Source organism: Corvus hawaiiensis, chromosome 11, assembly GCF_020740725.1.
Source record: "Corvus hawaiiensis isolate bCorHaw1 chromosome 11, bCorHaw1.pri.cur, whole genome shotgun sequence".
Taxonomy (NCBI): Eukaryota; Metazoa; Chordata; class Aves; order Passeriformes; family Corvidae; genus Corvus; species Corvus hawaiiensis.
The window spans coordinates 12,335,879-12,356,215 of NC_063223.1; the positions used below are offsets into that span (position 1 = coordinate 12,335,879).

The window sequence follows — 20,337 nt, forward strand, 5'->3', positions numbered from 1 at the left end:
TCATCTGGTTTGCTCCCCTCCCACCTGCACAGTCTGACAGCCACTGGCTGAGCAGGACGGACTGGCTCATCCCTTCCCCTTTCAGGGAAGCCCAGACCTTCACCCTAGGGCTGCAGAGATGCACTAAACAGGTCTGCAGTGCCAATCTGAAATGCAAACTGCTATGAGCAGGAATTTCAGCCAGTATAACTGGCTGACTGTCGGCATTTCAAGAGCATGCTGCCTTGCCAGGGTCACCCCTGGGCAAAAAAGTGCCCAGGAGACAGGAAAACCAGATTGACAGTAGTTTGTTAGGAATAGCACTGAGTTCTACAGCTGAGTGGCTGCTCCTTGGCTAGAAGGAACAGCTAGACAGAACAGAGAAATTGGTAAGGAAACAAGGGAAAAGTATGCACATCTGTGCTGGAAGGATAAACCATAGCCTGTGGTCAGCACAGTTCTGTTTGCAGACTGTCCCAGTTCCAGGCACCCTTTCTCTGTCATTTTAAACTGTGTACTCCATACACATGGCAGGGACTGTGCCTTCCTCTGGGAGAAGAAACTGTTTACTCTGCCACGCACAGATAACTAATCAAAACCCCACAAAAGCGTGGCTCAGACAGCACTTTTCAGACTTATACATGGACCAAACTGAGCAATCAGCCACCTAATGTCAACCCAGGAGGCCATGGTGGGGCTGACACAAATTTAGCCTCATAAAAAAGTTTTAGTTTAAATCTTCTCAGGGCTTAGTGGGAAATACACTAGTTAAAATCATGGATCAGCTAGGAATAGAAAAGATCATACCAGCTAAAGATGGGTTCAAACTAAATCTAATCTGGACAGACTATCTGGAGAATGGCAGACAGGTCCAGCACACACAGGAACAAGCTGAGAGAGAATCACTGCTTGAGCCAAGCTACTGAGGAAAACAACTGAGAAATTGAGAACAAACCAGAAAAGATACTCTGTAAATGGGGTAACAACTGAGCCCATTGCTACTCAGCAATGATGAGAGTTAGAGTTTGGGATAGAAACTTCTTCCGGCATCAAAGAGTTGACTAAATCAAGATAATGGGGCAGCAATTAACAGGAAAGGAACTTCAGTCCCCTCTACCTGGTGCCAGTCTTCCTCATGGTGATTCTTGTCCTAATCCTGTCCATACTCCACCTGGATTCTCCCTCAGCCCCAGGCCTGTCTGTATTCCCCAGCTGTAATCTGAGCACACAACTCCTCAGCCACTCCATGGAGTAACTTTCACTGCAGAACACGATACGCACACAAGACTGTATCCTTGGAGAGGAGCTATAGTTTCCCAAAATACACCAACTCACTTTTCAATCACAACAGCCTGCCTCCAAGAATACACATCACCACAGCTCCGCTACCGGTCAGCTTTGCATAGCTTCTCCCCAGGGGCCACAGCAGCAAAGTTAGTCAACAAAAAGTTAAAAAAAAACCAAAACAAAACCCAAAACTCAAAAGGATACTGCCTAACAGCAGAGACCATGTCTCTAGCGACAAAACAACAGCTAGCCTGACATTGTTCTCCTCCTTCTGAAATTAGAAGTTCAAAGGAACAACCAGGGCTGTTCTGTACTGTGCCCTCTGCATATTTGGGTAAGCATCTAAAACTAAGTGCAAGAGCAGACTTTCAAGGGTGAAGCATCTAGAAGTGAGTCCTGTTTTTGAGTTATTTTTAAATGTTTAGACAGGACCTAAAATAGGACCAGTGTTTTGAGTACTTCTGAAGAATATGAACCTCACGTAGGCCATGACATTTTTAGTTTGAAAAGGCTTTGGAACAGAGGTTTTACTGTTCATGCATCGTCTTATCATCCATTTTAGCTCAAATTAAGTTAGAGTCCATTATGAAGCAAGAAACACCCTTTCAAAGGAGGGAAATTAACACAAATAAGATGTAGGCTATCTGCAATAAAGCAGTCTCTGTATCTCAGTAAAATCTACCATCCCATAATAGCACGAACAGCATTTGCCACAGAGAAAAGGGGAAAGTCAGCTTCTCTGCTTACAATATTCATTTTCACACCACCCTTCCTACCCGTGTAGTTTCTAGAAATACACTCTCCACCTCTCTTCAAATTCAAGTTGACAGCCTGCAGACTCCAGCAGCCCAAGGCAGTGCCTTCAGCAAGCAAGAGGCACATGCTGTACATCACAAGCAGCACAGAACCAACCTAGAACACAAGATGTGCCAGTCTCTTTTTTAACCAGTTTTATTATATCCCCCCCCTCCCACCCCATGCTGACAAACCAGGCTGCACTTGTCTGGCTCGGGCCTGAAACAAAAGACTGAAGCAAGCACATAGTAGCACTTTACCTCCCTGAATACTCTCCCAGGCTTCAAAAATGAGCAGCTCAGGGACTTCTTGGGAGAAGGGTGGTTTGTATGCATTTAGTAACCTTCAATGGCTCTTTCTTCTATGGAAGTCCTCACATACACACAGATGTTTGGCATTCACAACATCCCATGACAAGAAGTGTCCCAGGTTAACTGCACACATCAAGGACTAAGTTGTTATTTGGTTTTAACCTTACTACATGCTGTCTCCATGCAATACCTATTCATACTTGTAATGGAAAAAGAAAAAAAAAAAGTTGTTCCCTCTCTAAACTTTCTATGCAATTCAGGAATTGAAAATAACTGTCATTTATTGTTTTTCAGGTGGAAGAATCCTAACTTATTCTGTTGCTCTTTGTATGGAAGGTAATGCTCACCTCTGTTCACTGTTGCTGCTCTTCCATTTCTAAAAACTCTAAGAAGATACCTCTATTAAGATGGCAGTAGTTTCCCTAAAGCTGTGAAAACTCAACTTCCATAAGAGCTGCAAGAATTAGTGTGATGGTTATCAAATACAGCAGGGATTCCCCACTTCTGTAGTGAATTGCCCATCAGTTCTGTGTTAAAATATTCAGCCTAACTCCTTAAACTGAGTTTGTTTAAAAGCAAGTTTACTTTCAAGCCACAGTATTCAGCTGCACCCTTCTTCCTCCAGAATAGGGTGTATTTTTAAAAAACCTTCTTCTCCCCGTTAGTTCTTTGAAAATACAAATTATCTTATGTTTGAATTAGCCTGCCCCGATGAAGGGTAGATCCCTCACAAGACTGTGTGCCAGAACTTAATTCTGTCATATGTTCTTTATGAACATTTCATTCCAGAAGCTTTTACCTCAAGTATAGAGAGAGTATTTAGAGATTTCCTGACGCTACACAGAACAATATTGTTACCAGACCTTGTTCTCCTGCAGAGTCATATAAGAATATTTGGGTTTGGAGACTGTTTGTATCATGACTCCCTGCAAATCCTGAGTGATTTCTTCCACAAATGCAGTAACCCTAATTGCTTCCCACATTCTTTATGAGATATAGAACTTTGTTAATAATACATACTTAGCTGACTAAGCAACCTAAACTTTCCTGTCAGGCTGAAATAACTTTCCTGGCTTTCCTCTGTCCTTTGCCAGTTTTACTATTAAGAGTCAAATAAGCATTTTTTACAGATGCAGAAGATATGTAGAAGTATAGCTGGAATTAAAAAAGAGAAGGAAGGCCATTAAAACCCAACAGAACAAGGTACTACCTAGAGTTACAATACTCAGTGCTAACAGCTTCTTAAAAATATAAACCTACCCCACAATTTAGGGTTTTGAACCATACTCTAAGGGTTAGAAGGAACACCTCACCCTACAAATAGCCCATAACTGGTCCTGATAAAAACAAAAAACCCTTTTCCCAAGGTTCTATAAGCACCTGAGGTGTTTTCAGAGGCAATGGTGAATGTTTCTTCTGAAGAATTCTTGCCTTGCACACAGCACTGCAGTTGTGTGTTCATCTTTACTCTTACTTGTGGTGGTGCACAGAAAATAGGGCAGAAAATCAGTCCCTGAACTGCTTAAAAGGGAGGGGAGGAAAGAGGAGGGAACAAGTAACACTCTCCTAGGTAACATCAAGTTGCTACTTCGGCTGCACAGGAATGAAATCGAGCGCGACTCAGACAATAACCGTAACTCACATTTCAGAAGTTAGTTTGTTCAGACATGATCTTTCACACTCAAAGGTACAAAAAAGCATGTCCTCTAGTGCACTTCTGCTGAAGCACTTTTCCAACAGGATCTGGACAGAATCAGCTCAATATCTAAAAGAATACAACACACAGTCCTCTGGCCTCCTTACAATCTTGTATTTTTTATGTACCCAGAAAGCATGGATCCAGAAGAGACTGGCCTGAATTCAAGTCATCTCAAGTACTTACTCATTCCTTATTTCAAACAGCTTTGATTTAGTGGTTTTACTGGAACCACCCAGAGCAATGCAAAGCTGAGGCAACCAGACTCACCAATCTTTGCACATTTGTTATATGTATTCAGGATTTATTCTTGGATGCTCCAGATTGGAAGAGGTTTTCTGAAAACTTGCTCTTTATTATCTAAGAGTTCAATTCAGCTCTGCTACCAAACTGAAACCACACAGGCCGCACACCCAGAGAGGTCTGGGCTGGGGGTTGCTGTCTGGTTTTGTTCATTGTTTTTATTTCTGCTGATTCCTCCTCCTGTTAGAGCTGCAAATCTAACAAGCAGACATCCTTCTGATGAAGGGCTCCTGTACTCTCAGTGCTTTAACGTGATATTCATCTCTCCAGTGCAAAAGTCAGTGACTCATCCACATCAGTTCCTAGTATCCAGGTGCCAGGGTTTCACTTCTCAGCCAGAAGTTCATGCAGATTTGCACATCTCCAGCAACTCATTCAGTCTGGGATCTCTGGTGTACCACCCTACATTTGATATTCAAATTCCCATATTCAGATTCCATGTATTCACCTATAGAGTGCTTCACCAGGCAAACTGACAGCAGAATTGTAACTATCCTGTTTAATAGGAAGCAGCCTGAAAGAATTCAGTTTCAGGGAGACATTTCTTCAAGGGTCTATAGCTGTCAACACCACAAAGCTCAGCCAGCACAAAGCAGCTCATCACATTCCATGGTGATTGACAGACAGAGATGAATGTCACTCCTGCTCCAGGAGTCTGTCTTCGGATTTGGCAACACTCACTGACCCATTTCTACTTATAGATCACTATCAGAAACTCACGTTTTTGTTTTGGGTTTTTTTGGTTTGTTTCTGTCTGTAGGTTAAACTAATTCCCTTCTGCTGAAAATTCAAAGTTTAAAAGGCAGTTTTTGTATTTCAAGTGCAGCACCAGAGGTGCCAAGAAGACTCTTGTAAAAGGTGTACAGTGGCCTGACTTTGGTTGCACTGCAACCCATAATTCCCAATCACTCTCTCAAGAAACTTGGGGTGACAAAGACAAAAATGACAAGCAAATAGGCAACCTCTGGAGTAAATACATCTGCTTACAGCAGAACTCTACAGAACAGAGCTGCTGTTGAAGAGATAGATGTCCTTCATCCTTCACAGGATTTCCCTGCATAAAGAGAATGTTCCCTTTGCAAAGAGAACAAGTGAACACTCCCACATACAGCCACTCACTGTTTCCAGCAGACCACGTGCCTGGAGAACTCGTTCAACTAATCACAGGTGGTACAGTTGGTCAGGTGGGTTCATCATGCAGCAGCATCCAGAGGCTGCCCAGCATGACAGTGGCCACACACACGGAGATGATCAGGAACACGGAGGAGCCCAGCAGGCTGCAGCAGTCCATGGGCATCCCAGTGCTGGCTCCTGGCACATTTTGCTTACCATCTGGACTCTTGGGAACGTTGAGACACCTTCATTTCTCTTATTGAAGAGTGTGCCTCAAGCTGGAAAAAACAACAGAGCATGAAATGCAAAGACTATTTTTCCAATAAATTAAATCTGTTGCACTTGACTCCCGCTGTGGTTCCCTTCCCCCGAGAAGGCATGGTCTGGCCAGCTGCACGAAGTCCAGGCAGCCCTGGGAAAACAATGGGATCTTTTTCTTGCCAGAACCAGCCTTCCTGTTCACCCTTCTAACCATGGCATGGCATGGAGGACACCCCCAGTGTGTCTGTGGAGAAGAGGAGTCTGTTGGCATAGCAACTGCACACGCTAACTCTCTGCTAATGAACAGGGATAAAATGTTTTGTTCTCATTAGGAAAAATACAGACACATTCCTGATTGGTGAGTAATGTCTCTGCCTCTGAGAGATTAGCTCAGAGCCGTGCAGCCTGAAACAGCCTCAATTCAGCCCACTGCAGTGCTTCCCTTGAACAGCCACTCTCCACGGACCCCACATCTCTCAAGGGAAAGCCCACAGAGCTTTCTGCAGCACTTTGCCTTCGGGCCTGAGACAGCTCAAGGCAAGAATAATGAGAAGAGGCTACACAGGAGCAAATCAGAACAGGCACAATGAGAACACACCCCCTGTCCCTGCAGGGGAGCCAGCTCTCGCTGGTGCCTTCGCTGCACCTGGGTCCCAAGCTATCTCGCAGCCAGTGAGTTTGTCTTTGTGCATCCACTGCAGGTCTGCGTTGCACAGGGCTCAGATCAGCCTGGGACCCCAGCTCCCACTCCAGCCACATTCCCCAGTGCTGGGTGAATAAATGCACAGAGCAAAGAACAGAACACTCGACAGCAGAGCTCAGCAACCATTAGGTGCCTGGGTGCAGAAAAGAGAACAAGGGCTCCTGCCTACCAGTCTTTATCGGGATTTTGGCATTTAACAATCAACAAGATCCACCATGAATCTGGTATTTGCAGAACATTTGCACACTGTTGTTTTATCACTCAGGTCTGTATCTGGGTGCTCATCCAGGCTACACAAAACCTCTGCCCACAGAGGCAATACTGCTTCCCAAACTCTCTCCCCTCCAGATCCTCCTGCCACAGGAGCCAGCACAGCAAGTGGGAGGATCACAGTACTTCACTCTTTGCAAAGAAGATCTGGGACAGATGCATGGCCAGACACCCAATGCACAAGCAAAAATCCAGTCTTTAACCACACCTTTGCTGGGTGTTTGGCATAACCTGGTCTATAGAGCACAAACACAGCCTAGCAGAATCAAACTGTGTAACTGCACTCCAAGCCCACGGTTCATCTCTCCTTTATGCTGCTACTGGCTCCCATTTGCTCACATCAGTTCACCTTGCCTTGAATTCAAAAGCTGTTGAGAATAGGGACTGCACACTTTAAACCTCAGAGGCGACTTTACAGTCTTTCTAGGGGCTGAACAGGTACGCAAACTCCCTTCTCCCTCTGGTGGGAGATTGGTGCTGGCCGGGATTAGTACCTCACACAGATACACTCAGCTCCACAGCAAACTGGGATGTGGCAGAGCTCTCTTGCTCTCCCAGACCCCTGCACTGTTGATGGAGAAAGAGTGGGATTCAGGCTTGCAGGTAGCCGCAGGCTGTGCTCTGAGCACCCACTAACTCCCTTATCCAGCCCCTCAGACTTTCACCTGCCCTTTTCTGCTCCTCAGGGCTTCAAACAACCTCAACTCAGCAGCTCAAAGTGATGCAGGAGGAGAAGGCAGAGTGAGCAGCGGGAAGGAAAGATTCTGCTCCCTTATGTCTTTGAGAAACAGGCATGTGCTGCAGGGAACCCAGTGTTGCTGCTCTCCGTCAGCCACAAAACCTGCGTGTTAACCTGTGCTGTGATCTGCCCATGGGACTTCTCGGGCTTCATTTCTACTTTACGTCCGTCCAGCCGAGAATGCGGTTATTTCAGTCCCTAGGCAGGCACTCTACTGCCTGCAAAGCCATCTCTCTTTGCCTAAAGGAGAGAAATAACCCAGGCTCTTGCCCAGCAGCGACAGACCCCGGCCTTGGCCGGCAGCCCCTGCCCAGCCTGCCGTGAAGCACAGATCCTTCCCAGACCAACACAAGGCCAGACGGGCCGGGGTGCTGTTTTCCAGCCTCCAGGCATTTTACTTGTTCAAGGCGATCCCTCCCCCAACCCTCAGAAAGGAAAAGCCGTGGGAATGGAGCTCAACACCCCGAAGTAGGCTCACCCCCGGGCGATGAGGAGCTTAACTCCCTGCGCGCCGGCGGGCAGCCCTCGGCACAGGCTGGCAGGACATCGGCACGAGGGGACATCCCGGGAATGGCCCCGTCCTGCTCCCTGCACTGACGGGCACCCGCACCACGGCCCCCAGTGCTGTGCCAGCAGTGAAGGCACAGACCTGCCACTCGTCCACCACAGTCCCTCTCGCTTTGCCAGGACGCTCGGCACTCCTGTAGCTCTGCTCTCCAGTGTTTCCATCCTCCACCAGCACACAGACAGCAAGCCACAAGAGGAAAGCCCTCTTTTAATCTTTTCACTCTTCCAGCAAGTTCCAGAGGCTGCCCACTTAACAAAAAGTTACCTTTACCATGTCATCAAGGCACTTTTCCTCCCTTTTGCCCCACATGCTGCGGTACAAAGCCGCCCTCGTGGGCGCAGAGCCTGCGGTCAGCCATCAGCCAGCATGTCAGGAGTTAAGTTTGCATTTCCATTCTCCTGACCTGCACCAACGCTGGCTGAATATCGAGCTATTCTTTGCAGCTTGATAAAGCATGAGAAAGCTAAAGGCCTCACACACTCCTCTTTTCACAGCTTGGCCTGCTGCCCACAAGCTGTCACTCCCTGGCACCTAGGGCAAAGAGAGAGAGGAGGCCAAACTGCAGCCAGCTGCAATGAATCACTCGATCCCCGTCCCTCCTCCCCAGGGAGCCCGGGTCCCTCCTTCCGGCAAGGGGATAATGTCTGCCTGGCTCCGCTGGCTTCTTTCACAGAAAAAGCCATCCTGGGGCCGGGGGGGGGGGCTCCTATTGCAAAAGCTGCTGCCACAAAAAAGCGCAAACCAGCTCCCAGCAAGACTGAAGAACAAGGATTTCTGCTCAGCAGCTGGATGGGAACGCACGCCTGCAAGTGTTCAGCACAAACATCACTTAAAAATCTGAAGTTGGTCATTTGTCTAAATTGCAGGAAATTCTGGAGGAATGCTCAGGCACAGAATCTGATTTGAAGGAGACTCTTTATCTCTTCATGCCCCACTCATGGGATATTTATTTTGGGGACTTATTTCCATTCAGTCCCTTCCTGGCTCCCTTTCTCCTTGCTATATCCAGCCCAGTTATCAGGTTTCGGCAAAGCTCTTTCAACCACCACCCCCCCTCAAGTTTATTTTGATGGGTTCCATCACACAAACTGCTTCCACGCATTACAGTTTGTTCTTCATTTTTAACACAAAACAGCAGAGGGAAATGTCCAGATCTCAGAGTCACTGGCATCCAAGACAAAAAATGTAGCTGAGAAGGCACAGGAACACCAAGGTCATCACGTGTATTTCTTGCACTATAGACCCGCATTTGGAGAGCAGTGCTTTCGAAAGGTAAAGATGTCCAAGCCTTTGCAAGGTCAGGATGTCAGCTGTTTACTTTCCGAGAAAGGGGATATTCATCAGTAAAACACACATAAACTCAACCCCTCTCCATCAGCGTAAGCATGAATTGAACAGCGGCATGCAGATCCACATGGCACATGGGATACCTCCATCCACTCATTTCTGTCTCCTGCAAAGAATAACTTTGCTGCACAGTAGCCAGTCCCTGCTCAACAGTTCTATCTCTCCCAGTACAGAGAAAGGAGCTGCAAACTGCAGTTTTACTAGGAAGAGGGTTTAACCCCAAGCCCTGCAAAGGCAAATTCTCATTACCTCAAGGGCAAGATGAGAGGTTGCTTTCCCAACAGCATGTGCTACCACATCCAGCACCCCTCTTCTCCCACTAGCACTATCCCAGTGCCTCATATCCCTAAAAGCCATACTCTCTGCCCCCCTTTCCTATCCAAGGCAGCCATTTAGGCTGCAAACTCAGCATACCTGTCTGCTGGCAGTGTGCTTCAAATTCAGCCAGTGTGAGGGCAGGATTAAATAAATTCCTCTTATCTCTTCCTGCACTTGCAGGGTTATAGGGAAGGAAGAGCTGCACAGTTCCCACCTGGCAGACAATGTGTATTCAAACAGTGAGAAACTCATCAACTTTGGGTCACAGAGGTGATCCACAAAGGGTTTATTTTATTACTGTTGTTGTTTGGGCTTTCAGGGTGTTTGTTTTTACAAAACCTGGAACAGCACAAAACAAAATCATGAAAAGAAACCTTTTTTTTTTTTTTTTTTTTAAGAGAAACAGAAGTACCTTCACTATTCCTAAAGCCACCTTCATCACAAACTAAACCAAGTCTTAAAAACACTCTTTCAGGGGCACAGGCTGTCAAGAATCACAAGTAATCACAGTCAATGCCACTTTATCACATTCTCTGCCAGATGACACACTACATATGGATTTCCCCTTATGATACATTTATAGCACTTTGTAAGGTTTCTCCTGCACTCCTGTACATCTACATCAGTAAGTGTCTCCTCCACAACACCTGCAGCTATAAAACCAGTACATTGAAAAGATTATTATACTGAGCATCCATAAGTTAGCAAGCTCTGGAACTCGGGTTACCCCTTGTGTAAATGAAATACAAAACACTCCCTAACCATACTCACACACACTGTTCAGCTGTGGGAATGCCAGCTCATCTGCCATCGCCCTCCTCTGCCAGAAGGATCTCCAAATGCAAAGCTTAATAGAAACAGTTAATATCCTGAGCGTGCCTCTGAGCCACCTAAGCTCTATGTGTAATATAATCGGGTTCATAATGCCCAAAATAGCACTCTGGAGTCCTAGCACAGACTAAGACCTCACTGTATTAAGTGTTGTGTGGATAGTTGCAGTGGTGCCGTTTTCTCTTCTGTAAAATTACTGAGTGCCATATACAGGAACCAACCATAACCCATATTTTAAAGAAGTTGGGACACAGGAGAGCAATGTATACTTTTCAAATGTCTTTTTTTGGCAGCTAAATCAAGTTAGTATTTTCACAGACACACTGAGGGAGGGAGGGAAGGGAACACTGAGGTTACTCTCTCTCCAGAGCAGACAGGCGAAAGCCTAGTTCAGCCAAAGCTCACTGAGGCTCTTTATGTTCCCTTCAGTGACAGAGGTCACTTGTCGAAGCCTGAACCAGATCTGGTACAGGGCTTCCTGCTAAGCATGCTGGCAAAAGGATCTGAGCTATACCCTTCTCTGCAGTTGTTTGTGTTTCTTCAGGAACACCAAAGACCTGGAGTCTGTCCCAACACTGCTTGCACTGCCTTTGCTAAAAACATCTCTTTTAGCTCCAAAGTAAAATTCGTCTTGAACTCCTTGTGCTCTGAAGAAAGAAAGCCCATACACAGGATCCATGAAGAAAGTAATTGCTTGTGTTTGCCAAAACACTTCACTTATTCTAATTCTTTCAGCACAGATTCCAGGATACTTTCCTACCATAAATACAGGTTAGATCCACGTTTGAGCTGATTACCCCGTGATGCTCTTTAGGATCACATTGCACAGCAGGTGCTGCTCATACTTCCAAAGCATCCAGAAGTCACAGCTCTTCAATTCATTGATTTTTATGAGGCACCAGGTCATGCTGTCTGGCCTTCAGCTGATCACAGTTCATGAGCTTTCTGCATGTTTCTGGCTTAGGAACTATATGTGTTTGAAGTGAATAGGGACTAGATGCCTTTTGGCAAGATGCCTGAGGCAAAGGCCTCAGGAGAGAAATTCACCATTTCCCAGGCTGATATAAAGGGACAGGCATCCCCTTGCTTCAATTTTTATTCCCTATTTGTGAACTGGCTATGAAGAAGGACATTCTCCTCTCACCTAAAAAAATCTGTGCTTTTTAGCACTGCTTTGTCTTTTTTTCTGCTGTGTGTTTTTCACCAGAGAAGAGGAGCCCCATCAGCCCATGCAGTGTCTTATCAGAGCCCATCCTGCCCTGGCAGCATGTTCTCCTGAGCTAAACAGAACAGGCGGGGAGGCAGGAAGACAAACTTCCACAAAGCTGTTTCTTAAACGAGATTTACAGGGATGCAGTGAAACAGAGTAGGGTCATGGGTGAGGAGAGACTGAACATATTTACAGCTAACCAGCAAGACTGCCACAAGAGGCTTTGACCTAAAACAGATTTTCATGGAGAAACACCAAATCCAAAACTATCACCTGCAGCCCAACTGGGAGCTGCCACTGCCTCCACTCTTGCTGTACCACTGCAATGCCATCACAACCCCAGTACCATCCTTTCCCCCTGAAGTACCTGTTCCTCTAAGAGGAGGTCATAAAAACTACCTCATCTTTTGCGCGCCATGAGTGATGAGGATCTGAAAGACTGAATGTTTTGGCATCTAAAGTAACCACTGTGAAAATGTTACAGGAGATTTTTGCCAGAACAGGTGAGAAGAGCTTTCCAACTTCTTGAAAAAGATAATGTGTACAGAGGCAACCCAGTGCAGAACTGCAGGGACAGCAAAAATGGAAGTCCCACTGCTGTGGTGAACATTCCTGGGGCTGTCGGTGTGGGAAAGAGGAGAAAGTTCATTGCTGCTTTACATGTAGTCACTCAGGAGACAAGCCATCAAGATCTACAGAAATTCTGATTGTCTTCTGGAATAACAGATGCAGTTTCTGGGAGAAAGATTTTTCATAGGCATATTTTTGACTATTGGTGGAACAACTTCTTTGTTTCAGACTAGAGCTAAAAAAAAAAAAACCAAAAAGCCCTTCTTGCTATTGCTTTGCCATTCAAGACATTGTCATTGTCATCTCTCAGATGTGTAAGCATAAGAGACAGCAGCAGCTGAGCTGTAGTAATTAGGAGGGAGAGATGTGCAGGCCTTGTCTCACATCTTCCTGTTAAGATGCAGTTTACACTTTGGCAGGTTTAACAGTCCCCAGTGAAAATAAGCCATCTGCATCTGCTCCAGCACACCATTCTCATTTCTGAACCCTTCAAGCAGTTCTGGAAAAATCAGCATTGCCTCCCTGCTTTTTTTTCAGGCCTAAAAGCAGTCACAAACCCATTAATTCTCTTACAGTAATGCAGGAACACTGGCTCTAGACCTGTTCACAAGGCATCTACTTAAAAAAAAAACCATTTCCCATTTTATTCAGGCATCTACTGAGTTCCAAGTTTCACTGCTTTCTGTACTTGCAGCAGGGAAGCCAAGAGGGACGCGAGCAACCTTATTCAATTCTATTCACAAGCACCCTTCCTTGGGAAAGCCAGTAACTTTCAGAGGGTCTCTGCAGACTTTGCTCCACCGCTTTGCACACTGGAGAATGGCTGGTTGGTAATCCTCTTTTCACTCAGTAAGCACAGACCCAAAGGTTTTCATTCCTGTGAGCTCAGAAATTTCCATTTCCATTTGAGACAGACATTTTCCTGGCAGTTCTCAAAAGATGCATTTGTAAAATAGGGAAACAACCTCAAGGAATGCTAAAGCAAAGGAATAAAGCTGTACATGGACGGTCTTTCTACCTCAGCCAGGAAAGGAAATTCCTTCTCAGCACCAATGCCCCATAAACACAACCTACTCTGCAACTACCAAATACTTGATCAACACAAAGTGACCAGCTGACCACTCTACCCTGTACAAACACCAAACATTTTCCTCAGTGTTGGTTTCAGATCACCTGGGGCAACAGCCTCCAAAATCTCAAATGAAAGAAAAAGTCCAGAAATGTGTATTGTGTGTGCATGCAAGACAAGAAAAGAGGCGCACATCAGATGGCTGCAACACATTGGAGAGGTGAAGGTGTTCTACTGAACTCACTACAGGAAGACACACTCATATCAGTGGTTTTTAAAGTTGTAGCCCATAGACTTTTGCTGTCTCCAAAGATAATTAAAAAACCAAATCCATTGTTGTATCTGTATCATAAAATGTTTAGAAGTTTGCAAGTCCAAAGAGGTTGAAACTTGCTTCTTCCAAGTGCAAAACATTTAGATGGCCCAAAGCCAAGTCCCAGAAAAAAGCCCTAGTCATCGGCTCAGGAATGCCAGCTCTTAACACCAACCAAACGTATACAAACCCTCTGGTAGGGCAATTCACAGTATCATCTCCCACAAACACTCACTTAAAATTGCAGCTATCATTCACCTCCTTACTTCTATGCCAGGGAAACCTAACTGAGTCTCACTTTGACACTCTCCAAAGTAGTCAGCTGAGTGAGTTTTTTTTCCCTGCCTTGCTTTGGGGAATTTCTGCTTGGTGCTTCTGTAAAGAGAAACAAAAAGGCTTCACACCGCATCAGGCAGGATCCCCCTCCATCACTCCCAGCTCCTTAGCCAAAGGCATTCCTGAGGTGCACTGTGCCCTAATAAATCAACAAAAGCACTCCAGGTTTCCCGGCAGCTGGAAACTGGAATTCTGCAGTGAAGGCAAACACCTCTCCAGCTAAAGCAAACACAGCCAGGGAGCCCCTGCTGAGCACCAGAGCTACTGTCAAAAGAGGGATAGAGAGAGAAGGTGGGATCATAAGGCATCTGGCTGACAAAGGGCAATCCAACATAAAGATAGAAGATGGCCATAAGTCCAGCCCTGACCTAGGCATTCCTCTGTGCAGGCATGTGCTTTCCAAAATGTTTTATCAGAATAAACCCACAAAACTTCATTTTTAGAGCAATGACCATCTTGCCCTGATACAGATGGTACTTTTGCCTTTAAGAACATTTATTTTAGTGTTTAGAAGACCCATGTAAAAGATCCTGCAAAAATACAGAACAAAAATAGCCCAGTCTTAAACAGCTTATAACTTAACTCTAAAATAAACGAAGACAAAGGGAACAGCAGTGATCAGTATGAGCAGCACTCAGCTCAGCAGAACAAGACGACTGCTGTTTCCAGGGGTAAAGGAAGGCATTTGGGGTTTTTTTATTTTTAAACTATATAACAGAAAAGACCTGATGAAAGATTTTAAAGAATTATTAGGTAGGTTGGAATACATTTATGGGCCAAGCACCTCTCACACAAAAACCAAACCAGCATTTTTCAAAAGCAGCACAAGGAAACAACAGAGGGTAATGTTACCAGACAAACAGCAGCAAGAGCCCAGTTTCCAGAACTAACATTTGCTAGATTGCATACAAAAAACTAGATGGGCTGTTTCAGTACCTCATTTTCAGTTGCACTTGGCGAGTAAGGGAAAGGAGAAACCAAGCAGGGCTGAAACAGTGACAGTAAAAGCAAAAGAGCTGACTGCCTCAAATGCTCTTACAACAGGCACAAGCCCATTTATACCATAAAATATCTCTCATTCAATAAAACAAAGGCATCTTCCTCAGATGCACCCTGAGAGCTGGAATAAATACCCAGATTTTACCATCTCCCCCTCCTGATGGTTATGCTCTCCCACAGGGAGTTTCCTGGTAACGCATTCAGTGCATGGATGGGAGGTAGCACAGGATAAGTGTGAACAAATTTACTTATGTCAGACCCAATCTGGACTGCAAATCCAAGTCTTCAGCTTCCATGGCATCATTGTGAGCTCTCACTTTGAGACCACTGTAAGGCACATTTTCCTTCCCACTCCCTTGAAGAACCACCAGGTCCCAGTCCACAAGCAAACACTGCCTTTAGGGTAAATCCTGGTCTACCTACACCTGGTTAATTGAGACACACAAATGCCAGGCAGCTGACAGTGCACAGCAATGGTGCAAAGCCAGCAGCCCCATTAGCAGGTGAGTGCCCGGAGCTCCCAAACTACAAATCATCCTTCCCCTCAGCCTGAGGGAGATCCAGCTGGCAGAGCTGTGTTCTGTTTGGGACGACCCTGACTGGCACTTAAAAGCCCTGGGTCTCAAGAAAGAAATAACAGATGAATGTGCTGGGTGAAGGACTCCTACATATGTATACGTGGAGAGAGACACACACAAAGGAGGGCGGGGGGGCAGCTGGGAAGAGTGACAGCAAGACTTGTCTCTGGGCCTTGTGCTTATTTTGACCTTTCAGTTAAAGATTCTCCAAAAAGGCACTGCTCAGCCCCAAGCCTGATTAGATGTCTTGGGAAAAACAGAGCACAAAGCATCACACATGAATGAGCACAGAGCCATAACACGATCTGGATATTCCCACCCATCCATATGGCCAAAAAAAGCGACGTTCTTCAATGCAAACATTGGCAGCAGCAATATGAAACTAATGTGTTAATTAGCAGATTTTGCAATCCAGCACACAGCAGAGACTGCTGGTGGTGGCTATTACACAGTCAATCAGAAGTGAAACAGAACAAGTACCATGTTACTTAAACCATTCACAACAAGGTTAATAATTTGCTAACTGCGTATTTCTGGCCTGAGCAGACCAAGGTCTGTTTTTCAAGCTTATTTTCTCAAAGGTATTTTAAATGTATTTAGCAGGGCAAGCTCTCCATCACTTGCAACTCTTCTCTTTGTTAACATTCAGTCTCAACTTGAATGTTTAGCTTAAATTCAAGAAAGGCCACTGCCTTGCTTTACACAGCATCAGACTAAATGGGCTCAATGATTTCCCAGCCTTGTGAAACTCTTTAGCTTTCAGCCTGTAAACAATCACAAGTTATTCTGAAACAATCATAGGCTAAATGACAACATTGAGCAGATTTACTTCTTGTATAGGATTTTCATATTGAATGCAATAGAAGATTATGAAACTGAATTACTTAAATGCAATTGGAATTTAACACAATTCCTTAGAGTACATGGGTTTACACACAAAATGCTTAATAAAACTCTACTCTCCTAGAAAGTTTAATCAATAAAATAAATACTGCAAGACAGGTGAGATACGATATTTATTTCACCATTACACTGATATTTCTAAGAAATATAAAAAATATATATAGAAGATTTCATTTTCAGGAGATATTTGAAGTACAAACCTCAAGCTGACACTCCTGCCATGAACAAGATTCTTTATATCCAGGATGTACCACTTATGGTGCACAAAGCATCTAGACATAAACAAAGTTTGGAAGGAAAAGAACAAACAGGGATGAAGAACATGACTGAATTGGTCTTGGGGTTATTTCTAAAGCACAGAAAAACAGAAATCAATTGCACCAGGACTAGTCAGTCACATAATTTAAGGTACAGCCGCTCTGATTTCCTGCCTAACACACAGGCACTGTTCCATTTTATCCACTCACACCTCCACAAGGCCCATTAAGTGGTTCTGTGAAATGTAGTGGTTTATGGCATCTAGACTAAAGGCCTTTGGAGGTCAAAATGTAAGTTCAACTACTCTGCTAGTAATTTGCTACAATGGCTCCATCATTCTTTCTGGCAGCGAGGCCAGACTAATTTCTTAGTTGTTTGCCTTCTGCCTTGAGCCATTAATTCCTTCTCTGCTGGATTAAAGAGGAGCTCCTCAGAGTCAATTATGCACAGGTTTTAACCAAGTCACCTCTCAATAGCTTTTTTTGGCAATCAACAGATTGGTCCTGTCAGTGTCTTAGTACAAGGCATCTTTTCTTGAGTCCTTGAACAGCTTATAACTTTTTTTTTTTTGTTTTTTAAATATCAGTTTGATTGTCCTCCCCCACCTCTTCCCCCTTCTTCAGGGTCATTGCTTTGGTGAGGCACAATCAGTGAAAAATAAGCATCTCTGGCACACGGAAGTCCACACTTGCCTGTATCAGGTGGATGTCATTTCACTGGACCTGAGTTACAGCCTAATGGAGGAGCTACAGAAATCAGGCTGCAAGGATCGTATCAGTTCACTAACAGTCAATTATCTGACTGTACTGAGTGGAAGGAGCTTGTATCTTTCTTAATCACCATGTAATCATTTCTCCAAAAGTTCTAAGGAAAACTTCACTACCTCCCCCATTCTGCCGAAGACCTACATACTATTCAGGATATTCAAGCAAGAAAATCCCAACATTCCAGTCATTTCCAGCCATGGTTTTGAATTTGTCCTCAGCATGGCCTACTTCTCTGCTGAATCAACATTAGCAGTGGCTTTAGACTTATTTTCAGAACACTGATGAACTACTGAACAGTGGAGTACACTACTGATGCTTGCCGAAATCACCTGCTAGGAATACCACGTTCTGAAATGTACCCAGTAACCCATGATTTCAGAAGCATCAGCCTTTTAATTAAATAATTATGAGGCATGCTGTTGATGTTGGCACAGATCAATTATTCATACTATTGTACGACTCCAAGTCAAACATCCAAGAAACACATTACATGAACAGTCACCTGCTGCCGTGTTTCTTTCCAGCAGCACTTTCTTACTATTAACACAACCCCTCCCTTCAGAGGTGTATATCTGTATATCCTCTGAAGTATACATCAAAAGCTATAAGTACTCATCTCAAACCCCCCCAAAGACCTGCATGAAAAGCATTAATCCCTTGTAGATGTTAACCAGGCACTCCATATCACAAGGACTGGTACCTTCCTCTACTTCTGTTCTAGCAGGAGGCTCATTGAACTTCCACCTCTAACCAGATTTCCATTGCATGGCACTTCTCATTTTGTGTTACTTCTCATTTTGTGTTACACATTAAATGCACATCTAAGTTTGCAAAGAGCACAAGGCAGAGAGCTTATGCTCTGTGTGCAGGCAGGAGCACAGGGCAGGTTTGGGTGTGTGATAGCTGGAAGGGCTCTGCATGTTATACCACTTGGAAGAAAATAATTCCAAGGCAATAGTGTAGAATGGAACATGTGGCTTTTACCAATCCTTACCTTGGCATTTTCAAAAGAACGAAATTTACTTTTCATTGTGAACTCCCCAGCCCAGCTACCCAGGAACACCAATACCTGGCTGTCTATCAGGGACAAGATCACCAAGGCAGCTCCAAATAGCAGAACAAGCATCCTATGGAAAACTGGTTTCAGGGAAAGCTACCCATCAGTTTTAACAGCAGAAAGTCTGCTCATATTTATGCATAACCGCTCACGTGAACTGCATGACTGCTTTTGTTGATCTGCTTGCAGCGATCCATTCTTTCAGTAGGAACACCAGGAGGAAGCCATGCTGGGACTGGGCAAGGGGAAAAAAACCACCCGGTGGATATACTGAATGGGACAGAAAATTCCCCTACAATTTCTGGAAGTTTATTTCCAGCAATGCCCTGCATTGACTTTTCTGGCAGCTTTTTGGGACACCTTCACACATCAAAGCCCAAGCCATACCACAGTAGTCATTTTGACTAAGTCTACTTTAGAAATTGATTAAACCATTGATTTTTTCATCGTTTAGATAGACACAAAGTGACCTTTCCATCCCACAAAAAAACCAAAGGGAATTAACACATGTAAACAGAGTCTTCATTTAAAAGGGAGTGTTTTGCTCCCTTAGAAGGAAAGTCCTGCAATACTTTATTTTTTCTTGCAGCTCCCAAAAGATCAATTCTCCTTCCTCCACTTGAGCTTTTCACCTTTCTGTCCAAAACAGGCCAAAGGCACAAGACTTCTCGGAGCATACACAGAAAAGCAGCCTGAAGACAAACACAGGTCTTCCTATAGGTCACCAAAGGTAAAGACATCAGTACTATTTTGTCAACTGACAGTTCTATTTCAGTCTGTGAAGCAGCAACACAGAAGTCAGTTCCCAGTAGAGATAACGGTTTTTCAAGCACAAAAAGTTTATTCTTTCTCTATACAGAAAAAAGGTTTTTGAGATATATTTTTCATTACTGAGTGGAATAACAAGGATGCTCCATGTGTTTATGCAGGTAGAGACCATTTCCCTTGTGAATCACTGCCTACGTGCAATTTCTAACTGCTTAAAATAAACACATTGTGGAAGTTCCTTCATTAGAACCTTGTGCCTTCTGGTACTTCCTACATGGTGCATTTGGGGATGCAGATTACAATCCTAGAGCTGAACAGCCAGGTGTCATTTGTGTTGTGATGATCCAACAGGCTCTGGCAGCCTGCAAAGAACACAGAGACTGTAATTGTCACTGTAGCACCCGTTAGGATCACACTGTGCTGGCAGCACTGGGAGGAAGGGAAACAGATGCATAGCCCAATGGCTTTCAAACATTCAGGAAAAGGATGAAACCATGGAACTATGAGTGCAGGTCATTCTCCTGTAACAGCTTTGCTCAGTGCAGCAGCATCCTGGGACTTGCATGTGGATGCTAAACACCTGCACCAGCCACAGACACAAAGCTTTGATCAGCAAGAGAACACTGAACTGCAAAAGTACTTAACCAGAAATGTTCTTGTGACTCTGTGAGCAGCACCAGCATACAAGTTCCTCCCAGCATGACACCCATCCCTGTCATCCACTGGAGGGCAAACACTATTCAGATGTTATTTGTCTGTAGCTAATGAGTTTGGCATTCATAGATCCATGACAAGAGCTCTGCTACAGCAGGTCTGTGATGGTGGGATGCTGTAGATGTACTTGGATGGCTGGATCCAAAATAACACTGGTCTGTAATGTGTCCATCAGTTTGCTCACTCTTTCTACTCTTCACAACCTTTATTCACAGAGTTCAACAGAGACAGTTCTCCACAGTGGTGAAGCCTAGTTAAGCATTGTGAACAGTGG

The 20,337-nt window shown here is 44.6% G+C and overlaps 1 protein-coding gene across 6 annotated transcripts in view; it reads right to left on the reverse strand.

Annotated features, from left to right (window-relative positions):
- The window catches only part of PLXNB1 (plexin B1), a 77,916-nt gene that overhangs the window by 50,426 nt on the left and 7,153 nt on the right, over window positions 1-20,337 (reverse strand). Inside the window, exons 1-2 of one of the 6 annotated variants that reach the window (XM_048315316.1) lie at window positions 10,462-10,513; window positions 5,491-5,762 (exon numbers count right to left, since the gene is read on the reverse strand). The gene's annotated coding sequence lies outside the window, so the exon portion shown is untranslated. Of the gene's footprint in view, window positions 1-5,480; window positions 5,763-10,461; window positions 10,514-20,337 lie in introns of those variants that run through there. The other 5 variants (XM_048315322.1, XM_048315320.1, XM_048315315.1 and 2 more) reach the window with 5 other exon arrangements.